The following is an 11,814-nucleotide window of genomic DNA, read 5'->3' on the forward strand; positions in this document are numbered from 1 at the left end:
TCCTCTATTCCCTTTTGAAAACAACAGTATTGAAATGAGGCAAATTAATAACCCTATAGTAGCCTCTAAGTGTTGAAGTGAAAGGAAAAGCCCCACATCTCTTGCTTTAAATCAAAAGCAAGAAATGATTATGCTTAGTGAGGAAGGTAGGTCGAAGGCAGGGACAGGCTGAAAGCTAAGCCTCTTGTACCAGTTAGCCAAGTTGTGCATGCAAAGCAGAAGTTCTTGAAGGAAATTCAAAGTGCTGCTCCAGTGAACACACAAACTAAGAAAGTGAAACAGCCTTATTGTTGATATGGAGGAAGCTTTAGTGGTCGAGGTAGAATATTAAACCAGAGGCAATATTCCTTTAAGCCAACGGCTAATCCAGAGCAAGACCCTAACTCTCTTCAGTGCTATGAAGGCTGAGAGAAGTGAGGACACTGCAGAAGAAAAGCCTGAAAACAGCAGAGGCTGGTTAATGAGTTTTAAGGAAAGAAGCCATCTCCATAACATCAAAGTGCAGGATGAAGCAGCAAATGCTGATGCAGAAGCTCCAACAAGTTATTCAGAAGATCTAGCTAGTTAATGAAGGTGACTGCTAAACAACAGATTTTCGGTGCAGACAAAGCAGCCTTCCATTGGAAGAAGATGCCTTCTAGGACTTTCATAGCTAGAGAGAAGTTAGTGCCAGCCTTCAAAGTTTCAGAAGACAGGCTCTTACTGGGGGCTAATGCACGTGATGACTTTTAAGTTAAAGCTAGGGTTCTTTAACCATTCTGAAAATCTTAGGGGCCTGAAGAATTATGCTAAATCTACTCTGCCCATGTTCTGTAACTGCAACAACAAATCCTGGATGATAGCATATCTGTTTGCAGCATGGTTCACTGAATGCTTTAAGCCCACTGTTGAGATGTGCTGCTCAAAAAAACCTTCATTTCAAAATTTTACTGCTCATTGACAATGCATCTGGTCACCCAAGAGCTCTGCTGGAGATCTATCTATAATGAGATGAATGTTGTTTTCATGCCTGCTAACACAGCATCCCTTCTGCAGCCCATGGGTCAAGGAGTAATTTCAACTTTCAAATTTCATTTAAGAAATACAGTACAGCTGTAGCTGCCACTGATAGTCATTCCTCTGATGATCTGGGTAAAGTAAATTGAAAACCTGGAAAGGATTCACCATTCTAGATGCTAATAAGAACATTTGTGATTCATAGGAAGAGGTCAAAATGTCAACATGAACAGGAGTTTGGAAGAAGTTGATTCCAACCCTCATGGATGATTTTGAGGAGTTCAAAACTTCAGTAGAGGAAGTAACTGCAGATGTAGTGGAAATAACAAGAGAACAGAATTAGAAGTGGAGTCTGAAAATGTGACTTGCTGAAATCCATTATAAAAGTTAGGCTGAGGACTTCCTTAATTTTTTTAAATGTTTATTTATTTTTGAGAGAGAGTATAAGCAAGAGTGGGGGAGGGGCAGAGAGAGAGGGAGGGACACAGAACTCGAAGTAGGCTCCAGGCTCCATGCTGTCAGCACAGAACCCAACGCAGGGCTTGAACTCACAAACTGTGAGATCATGACCTGAAGTCGGATGCTTAACCGACTGAGCCACTGAGGCGCCCCCGAGGACTTCTGTCTTATGGATGAGCACAGAAAGGGGTTTCTTAGATAGAATCTGGTCCTGGTAAAGATTGTTGAAATGACAACAGAGGATTTAGAATACTCCATAAAGTTAGCTGATAAAGCAGAATTTGTGAGGATCGACTTTAATTTTGAAAGAAGTTCTATAGGTAAAATGCTGTCACATAGCATCACATACTACAGAAAAGTTGTAAAGGGAAGAGTCAATCATTGTGGCATACTTCATTGTTGTCTTAGTTAAGAAATCGCCACAGCCACTCCAACCTCAAGCAACCACAACCTGATCAGTCAGCAGCCATCAATATCATGGCAAAACCCTCCACCAGCAAAAGGATTAGACATGATGCTATTGCACACTTAACAGACTACAGTAGAGTGTAAACATAACACATGCACCAGAAAACCAAAAAAATTCATTTGACTCGCTTTATTGCAGTGGCCTGGAACTAAATCCACAATACCTCTGAGGTATGCCTCTGTAAGTTTTACATGACACAGGAGCCTTCATAAGGAAGTAAATGAAGACCCAAAGAAACAAACCTGAGGTTTTTATGTGAGGTTTGACGAAGAACGGAAAGTTGTAGGAAGATGTGATGGGACAAAGATAAGCTAAGTGTAGTTAACTAGGGAAACTTAGCAAGGCGTGTTTGTTTGAGGGCTATCTTTTCTGTGTTCCTTCCATTTTGGGAGATACTATATTCCTTTTCTCCCAGGACAGAAGAGACCCTCTCACATGAGGGTTTTATGACCTATTTTGGAGGAAAGTCAGGTTTTTTCTGAAAGAAAAAATCATAAGAACAGATGAAATACATGTTTGCTCTAATGACCACTGTTGAACACTGTGGGTTCACCTGTGTACTGACAAGCAACAAGTCACAAGCAGAGCTAATGAAATAGAAAAAAGGGAGGGAGGAAGAATTCTTCCTTCACATGCCATTTCTCAAATCCCTTCAGCTTGAATATGCCAGGATGCTGCATTTTAGGGTAGCATATCCTGAACCTGATTAGAAGTAGTAATAACATCTGTGGGTTTTGATATTATGTAATGAAATGTGTGAATATTTGAAAGACTTACATAACTCAGTGAACTAATATTCCCCCACCCACCCAAAATGCATAATGTTAACAAATACCTCAACCAGAAAACATACTGTAATAGACTAAATGCAGAAGCAACTATGAGAATCCAGGTGTATTCTACTAAACCAGAGAATAAGGTGATTTGTAAAAATGTTACTAAATATTTTTTGTTTTGAAAAATACAAAATTTATAGAAAACTTATTTCCATAAAATATGTTATTTCTGTTAACATGGGTTTATTATTTAGTGAATTAATAACCAAATATTATAAATGTTTCTCAGTTTTAATTTCTACTATGGTAAAATACCAATAGATGTAACCCACATGAGCAAAAGCTCTTTGGAGTTCTTAATAATTTTTAAGAATTTGTAAAGGGGTCCTAAAACCAAAAAAGTTTGAGAACCACTGACTTAGATTATTTTAAGAGCCTCTTTTCTGCTTCTGACCCATTTCAGCCTTCCCTCTCCTATCCCCAGTACTTCAGCCAAGGAAATCCTCTTAACATAGAAATCAGTTATTCACTTACTCAAACACTCTAAAAAGCTTCTCGTCTTGCTCAGAGTAAAAGCTGAAGTCCATACATTCACCTACAAAGCCCTACTGACTCATCTCCATTCCTGCTGGCTTTCGTGCCCATCCTCACTCTTGATGGGCACACTTCCATCTGAGGCTGTTCCTTCTGCCTAGAAAGCTCTTCCCACAGATGGTCACCTGACTCTCTCATCTCCTTCAGGTCTGGGCTTAAGAGTCACTTTCTCAACAAGATTTCTCTCACTGGCCAATTTAAAGTTGGCAAAAACACATGCCCACACTCCCAATTCCTTTCCCTCCTTCATTTTTCTCATGGTACTTATTGCCATCTAATACACTGTTTTATCAGTTCATCCTTATTATTTTTCTTTCTCCCTCCTCTATCTGCTGAATGAAAGCAATTGTGAGAAATAAGCCTACTGCCCCCAATCAAAGGACGAACATGGAGACTCTGAGTGAACCCAGGGTTTAATCAATGTTTTTGCAACGGCAGGTGTGTGATGGACAAGCACACTGGGGGCAGTTACAGCAGGCAATTTATCTCCTAGGCGAAGTGCCTCCCCTGATTCCTCATTGGCTGAGTACTACAGAGGTTACAGCCTTATCTGGGAGGTGCCGCAGAGACTTCAGTTCTTTGGCATACTCGTTGCAAAGCCCACGAAAAATAAGCCTGCAAAATGGATACGTCGGGGAGAAGAACCAGAAGCGAAGTGTCTAAGGGTTTGGGACTCCATTGTGGTGGGCGGGGTGGGGCGGGCCAGGGGGAGTGTTGCACATATTTCTAATAGGCTGTAAACTCATTGCTAACTAGACAGCACAGCTTTTATTTGGTATTTCTGAAAATTAATCCTCTCACTTCTCACAAAATGAATACAGCCTCTAATGACCAATAATCTAGGCTGGTAATTTGTTAATCAGTGATACCATGGCAGTTTTTCCTCTTCCATTACTTATTTTATCTATGAATTAGTTTATTTTGCTTCTCTGAATTAGGAAACCTTTCAGGTGTCAGTAGTGCACGTTTAAATGTTTCTTTTTTCTCAACCACAGTGATGTTTTAAAACTTCAGAGCCTAAAACCTCAAACGGGTTTGAGCCCACAGAAAAACCCTTAATTTGCATATGGATGGCTCATTTAGGCAGCATATACACGTTTAAATGACTTTGGGGTTTTTAGTATAGTTGACGCACAATGTTACATTAGCTTCAGATGTACACCATGGTGATTCCCAAGCTTATACATTATGCTGTGTTCACCACCAACAGCATCATTGACTATTTCTTATGCTGTGCCTTTTATTCTCCTGACTTATTCATTCCATAGCGAGAAGCCTGTGTTTCCCACGTGCCCTAATTTAAATGGTTTTTTATTTACTTGCATGTTGATCCTTTTCAAAAAGTAGATAATTTGGTATATTGGCAGACGCTAATTCTGCTGTATTAGTTAAGTGTGTGAAAACTCATAGGTATAGTTTAAACTTCCTTTAAAAAATCAAATGTATTATTTCTAGATTCTCTCCCTCTCTCTGCCCCTCCCTCACTCATGCTTTCTCTCTCCCAAAATAAATAAATTTTAAAAGTGGGGGATGTGCCTGGGTGACTCAGTAGGTTTAGTGTCTGACTTCGGCTCAGGTCATGATTTCACAGGTTCATGAGTCTGAACCCCCACCCCCGGCCATCGGGCTCTGCACTGACAGCGTGAATCCTGCCTGGGATTCTCTCTCTTCTCTCTCTGCCCCTCCCCCACTCATGCTTTCTCTTTCTCTCAAAATAAACTTTAAAAAAAGATCAAATATATTATTTCTGAAACATAATATTTCACTTATTTATTTCATTTTTTAAATCTTTTATTTATTTTTGAGAGAGAGAGACAGAGTGAGAGCAGAGGAGGAACAGAGAGAGAGGGAGACACAGAATCCGAAGGAGGCTCCAGGCTCTGAACTGTCAGCACAAGCCCGACGCGGGGCTCGAACGCACCAACCGTGAGCTCATGACCTGACCAGAAGTCTGACACTTAACCGACTGAGCCACCCAGGCGCTGCTATTTCACTTATTAATTAATAGGTAAGAAAACGAGGAAAAATTATGAGTCACTCCAAAAATTTATTCAACACATGGCTACATAAACTAATATCAATAATTAGGAATAGTTTAATGAGAAATCTTGACCAGAAAACTTATTTAAACCTTAATGAAGTTTTATACCAATGGTGACAGCAAGAATTTCTTTTAAAGTGGTGTTTTTATTCCCATCTCTCTCCTAAATGTTTTTGAAAGAATAAAACCTTTTGCATAGTTTAAGGAGTGCTTTTGAAGTGTTTTCAGAAAGCAAGCAGGATATGTTGTTTTCTTTTTAGAACTGGAGCTGAGACTATGTGAACATGAGTGGAGCCCCAGGTCTTTCTCTCATAAGTGTGTGTGTCTCCAATGATGCTCCTGCTGGGACCCTAATGAGATTTATTCCCCTTACACCTTTGTCTGCCCTGGCTCTTCATGCTGCTATATGGTGTTTGGTTTAATGAGATAACTCCTGTGATCCAGGGCAAAAAAAAAAAAAGAGAGAGAGAGAGAGAGAGCCTATCTTTTCCTTAAATGGACAAAAGGATAGCTGAGGGAATTCAAAATTATGTTCTCTGTTTGCTGTCATTTTATGTGACCAACATTTGATGGCAATCTTGAGTATTCTGAGCCAGGAAAATGATCGTAGCCACTTAATCTCAAAATCTCAGCCATGGCTAGGCAGACTGCATCTCACAGAAGTCTATTTGGTCTTAATGTAGAAAGACAAGACAGTAGCTGGGAGGTGTCTGGGGTGGAGTGCAGAAGAGCCGAGGAGAGGCTAGGAATTCTAAAATTCTTTTTATGAAATAACTTGAAACAATCTAGGGTCGATGGAACAAGCAATAAAAGTATATGTGTAAAATGTTTAGAGCAATTGGGAAGGTTATGGCAGTAGAAGTAAGTGAAATCCTCTTCTGTCATAGAGAAAGGAAACAGATAATGTCTAAGATGAATGAATCAAAAAATAGGGATAATAAATACATTATTTAGGAAGGCAAAAGTGACCACAAGAAAATTTTTAAACAAATTGTTTAATAAATTTAAAGAGGTTGGTTCTGAGGAGGGGTTGGTTTGGAGAGGACTGGAGCAAGGGAATCTTGTTTTATTATTTTTATAATCTCTTGTACTCTTTGATTTTATAACCGTGTGTGTGTATACATATATACATATGTATATATATATATGTATATATACATATATATAAACATTTTTATAAAAAATATATTTTTATATATAGTATAATAGATAGAGTAAAAATGAAATAGGTAGCAAATCTGACTTTCGTGAAGACACGAAATAGCTTTGGAGAAAGTAGGCCCCCTCTCTTTGCCTCAGCCCCATAACAAGTCATACTTCAGAAAAAGAAATTTTGATTTTGTGCTTGCTGCTTATGCTGGAGTTGGAACAGATACATGGCTCTTCACAACTCGTCGGTTCAGAAATCTTCTCTACTGGTAGCTTTAACCACTTGTCCCCAAAAGCAGATCTGCATGTTCCGGGGAGCTTTATAGAAAGTGCAGATCTCTGGGTATCATCCCAGGAGATTCTCTGCTGGAGGTCTTGAATAGCATCAGGAACCTGTAGGAATTCTGATGTGTAGTCAGATGTGGGAGCCACTGCTTTAATCCAGTCTGGTTTATGTAGCCCGCACAACAATCTTTTTTTTTTTAATGTGTCTATTTTTTAATTTTTATTATTTTATTTAGAAATTTTTTATTTAATTTATTTTCTTTAATTTACATTCAAGTTAGTTATCATATAGTGAAACAATGATTTCAGGAGTAGATTCCTTAATGCCCCTTACCCGTTTAGCCCATTTCCCCTCCCACAACCGCTCCAGTAACCCTCTGTTTGTTCTCCATATTTAACAGTCTCTTATGTTTTTGTCCCCCTCCCTGTATTTATATTATTTTTGCTTCCCTTCCCTTATGTTCATCTGTTTTGTATCTTAAAGTCCTCATATGAGTGAAGTTCTATGGTATTTGCCTTTCTCTGACTAATTTTGCTTAGTATAATACTCTCCAGTTCCATCCACGTAGTTGCAAATGGCAAGATTTCATTCTTTTTAATTGCTGAGTAATACTCCATTGTATATATATCCACATCTTCTTTATCCATTCATCCATTGATGGACATTTGGGATCTTTCCATACTTTGACTATTGTTGATAGTGCTGCTATAAACATTGGAGTGCATGTGTCCCTTTGAAACAGCATACCTGTATCCCTTGGATAAATACCTAGTATTGGAATTGCTGGGTTGTAGGGTAGTTCTGTCTTTAATTTTTTGAGGAACTTCCATACTGTTTTCCAGAGTGGCTGCACCAGTTTGCATTCCCACCAGCAGTGCAAAAGAGATCCTCTTTCTCCACATCCTCGCCAACATCTGTTGTTGCCTGAGTTGTTCATGTTAGCCATTCTGACAGGTGTGAGGTGGTATCTCATTGTGGTTTTGATTTGTATTTGTCTGCTGATGAGTGATATTGAGCATTTTTTCATGTGTTGGTTGGCTATCTGGATGTCTTCTTTGGAGAAGTGTCTATTCATGTCTTTCTTCGCCGGATTATTTGGTCTTTGGGTGTTGAGTTTGATAAGTTCTTTACAGATTTTGAGTACTAACCCTGTATCTGATATGTCGTTTGCAAACACCTTCTCCCACTCCGCCAGTTGCCTTTTAGTTTTGCTGATTGTTTCCTTCGCCGTGCAGAAGCTTTTTATTTTGATGAGGTCTCAATAGTTCATTTTTGCTTTTATTTCCCTTGCCTTTGGAGACGTGTTGAGTAAGAAGGTGCAGTGGCCAAGATCAAAGAGGTTTTTGCCTGCTTTCTCCCCGAGGATTTTGATGGCTTCCTGTCTTACAGTTAGGTCTTTCATCCATTTTGAGTTTATTTTTGTGTATGGTGTAAGAAAGTGGTCCAGGTTCATTTTTCTGCATATTGCTATCCAGTTTTCCCACTTGAAGAGACTGTCTTTATTCCATTGCATATTCTTTCCTGCTTTGTCAAAGATTAGTTAGCCATACGTTTGTGGGTCCATTTCTGGGTTCTCTATTCTGTTCCATTGATCTGCATGTCTATTTTTATGCCAGTACTATACTGTCTTGATGACTACAGCTTTGTAATACAGCTTGAAGTCCGCACACAACAATCTTAAGGAATAGAAGACCAAAGCTCAAAAGCACAAAGTCATTTTCCCCAGATCATACTTAACAGTGAAGTCAGCATTTTAAGCATATGTGCCTCCAGTGGTGTGCTGGTAGACGTTTAACATCCAGTCTTCCTAAAATAGACCTCTTCCCCTCAAAAGAACCCTGATGGGGAGGCTTTGTTGATTTTGGTGTTGTCAATACCCTTGCTGCAGCTAATTTCAAGTTACCAGCATGCCATCAGTGAACATGGAGCTGGGAAGAGATGCTCAAGAGCACCAGAATATTTCTACCATATAGATACAATGATCTAAGTAGATGTATAGCCATAATCTTAAGAGCCTAGTTTATAGTAAAGTGTGGTAAAATAATGAGGAAGTGGTAAGTCTTGAGTAACCATTACCTGTGTGATATAATTTATTCAATTGTAAATTTAATTTTTAACAATGAGTTGAGCCACTGGCTTTCACAATCACCTGAAAATCTAACAGCTGGCTCTCACACGCTGACACAAGTCTGTATGCCTGACTCAAAAGCCCTCTGTACTAGTGTTTAACAGCATGCGGTCTGTGGAATACAAGTTCTTTAAAATCTCTTCTGAAGCAAGATTTTAAAGGTCAAATATGTTTGGGAAGTGCTGCATAGTTGATTTGCTTTTTTTTTTTTTTAAGTTTTTATTTATTAGAGAGAGAGAGAGAGAGAGAGAATGAGTGGAGGGAGGGCAGAGAGGGGGAAACAGGATCCAAAGAGGGCTCTGTGCTGACGACAGACAGCCTGCTGCGGGGCTTAAGCTCATGAACCATTAGATCATGACCTGGCCTGAAGTCAGACACTTACCCAACGGGGCCACCCAGGTGCCCCTGATTTGCTTTTTTGAAAATCTGCCATTTAGATTGGTGTATTGTAGTCCCTAAGAAGTGCTGGAGTAAAGAGACCTATTAACCTCAACCCCAAGTTTCCCTTTGCATGAGACATCATTCACCATCCTGAGGGATGGTTGCTCCTTCGAATCCACTTTGGGACATGCTATACATCTGGGGCACTCCTAGCCAAGTGATTAAAGCACCAGCTCTGGAGCCAGACAACCTGAGTTTGAATCCTAGTTCCACCATTTACTAGTTGTAGGTCTTTGGGCAAATATAAATTGTCTTCGTTTCCTTATAATAATAATTCCTATTTCATATGGTCATCCCCAGGATGAAGTGAGTTAGCGTGTATGTAAAGTGTTTAGAGCAATGCCAGGCACCTGAGAAGTGCCACCTGGGCACATGCCATGGTTATCATTATTCTCCTGCCCTTGGCCTCCAGCCAAATCCTGTCTCCCCAAATCCTCCATCGCCCCGCCTCTCAAGTTTCCCAGCAAGTGGTATGGAAGAAGGCAACAGAAGGGGAAGAAAACATCTCTTGACATTCTTGCCTGAGTTCGAAGCATTTCTAGCCACCCTAGAAGGACTTAGGATTTGTCATTTTCTTCCCAGAACCTGCCAGTTCAGACTGTGATTTTAGATTTTACATTTAAATTAAAATGCTCTTAATTAGAAACCACTTAGATATCCTGTCACACTGATTAGAGGGGAATTTTCTCTTGCCATCAAGAAAATAATGGTGACTTTATAGCAGGCCTCTTCCTTCTGAGTCAGCATTGTCAGGAACAGGGACTGCCACCCTTCACAGAAGACTGGTTCCAGGTTCTGGCCTTCCTAGCTCTGTCACATCCATGGCTTCTCCCCGGTCACCTGAAGGGCATGAACCCCTCTGATGCTTTGCCTTCTTGCCAACTTAGTCAACTGCATTCTGCCTGAGTAAAGGGGATGGTGATGAGGTGACAGCATACCGATTCCACAAAGCTGGGTTGGGAGAAGCTAGTTTTTACTTCAACTTAGTTTTCTAGGAATCTTATTTTATTTGAAAAAGAGTGAGTATAGGCAAAGGACATGAGGAGGTCACTCAAAAAAATATGTAAAAGACCAACATAAAAATATTTCTAACCTCACTAATAATAATCAAAGAAATGTAATAAACTTAAGGCATCATAGTTCTTATATTGGGACAGATTTTTTTTTTTTTCTAATTGACAAAACCTAGTAATGGCGAAAGTGTGAGAAAACCAGCACTCTCTTAGACTATTATTAGAGACTATGGAATCTTTTTGGAATACTATTAAACAATACAAATCAGGTGCTCCTGGGTGGCTCAGTCAGTTAAGCTTCTGACTTTGGTTGAGGTCATGATCTCAGTTCTTGGGTTTGAGCCCTGCATCAGGCTCCGTGCTGACAGCTCAGAGCCTGGAGCCTGCTTCACATTCTGTATCGCCCTCTCTCTCTGCCCCTTCCTTACTCACACTCTGTCTCTGTCTCTCAAAAATAAATAAACATTGACAAAGTGTTTTAAACAATATGAATCAATGTTTGAAATGTGTATGTCCTTTGACACAGCTTCGACTTTAGAAATTTATCACAAGAAGATAAAATTGGATGAGTAAACAGAAGTATATGTTCAAAGAGCCTCATGATTATAAAAAATTGGAAACAAGAATAATTATGTATGTGGTAGATTGAACTATAGGTCTCAATTCTTCACCACAATCTGTACTCACAAAGTCTATTTCCCCATCTCTTGACTTTGGACTTGGCTACGTAGTGTGCTTTCAGTGGCACGTGGGCGGATTCTTTCCTTCAGGAAGAGCATGAGAGACGTGGAGGAGAGCCACTCTTGCCCCTATGGACAGTGCAGCTACAAACTGAAGCCGAACTGCCCAGCCGAGGCCAGCCTAAGTCAGCCAAATTCCAGCCAACCTAGACATGTGATACATATATCACATGTGTACGCATCCATCTGTATCTATATGTGGAATTTAGATAGGATATGTTATAATTATATACATTATGCATTATGTATAAATCACTCTTAAGTCACTGCAATTGCAGGGTGATTTGTTAAGCAGCAGTTAGTTCACCAATACAGCCCATCAACAGAGCATATATGTAACCATCCTATGCAGCTGTTACAAATGATGGTACGATCTATGCTTACTGGCGTGGAAAGAAGGCTACTCAATATTGTTAAGTGAAAGAAATCAGATTTCAGAACACAACCTATCTAGGTACAATTACACAACTATACACATACAGATGCGAGAAAGGATGCTTTTCAATGGTTCTTTCTCGAGGGTGGGAATCAGGATTTTTTTCCTTTCTCTGGAGTTTTGTGTATTGATTTTATTTTTCAAAGAGCACTCATGATTTTTTTTTTATAATTGGAAACATGGCAATGGTAATGATTATGACATGTACTGAGAGAATAAAAAGATGAGTCTTTTTAGAATAAAGAGAAAGGCAGTTAGGGAAAGAGGAGCCCAGGTTACATGCAGC

This window comes from Panthera tigris, chromosome D1 (genome assembly GCF_018350195.1).
Source record: "Panthera tigris isolate Pti1 chromosome D1, P.tigris_Pti1_mat1.1, whole genome shotgun sequence".
Lineage (NCBI taxonomy): Eukaryota > Metazoa > Chordata > Mammalia > Carnivora > Felidae > Panthera > Panthera tigris.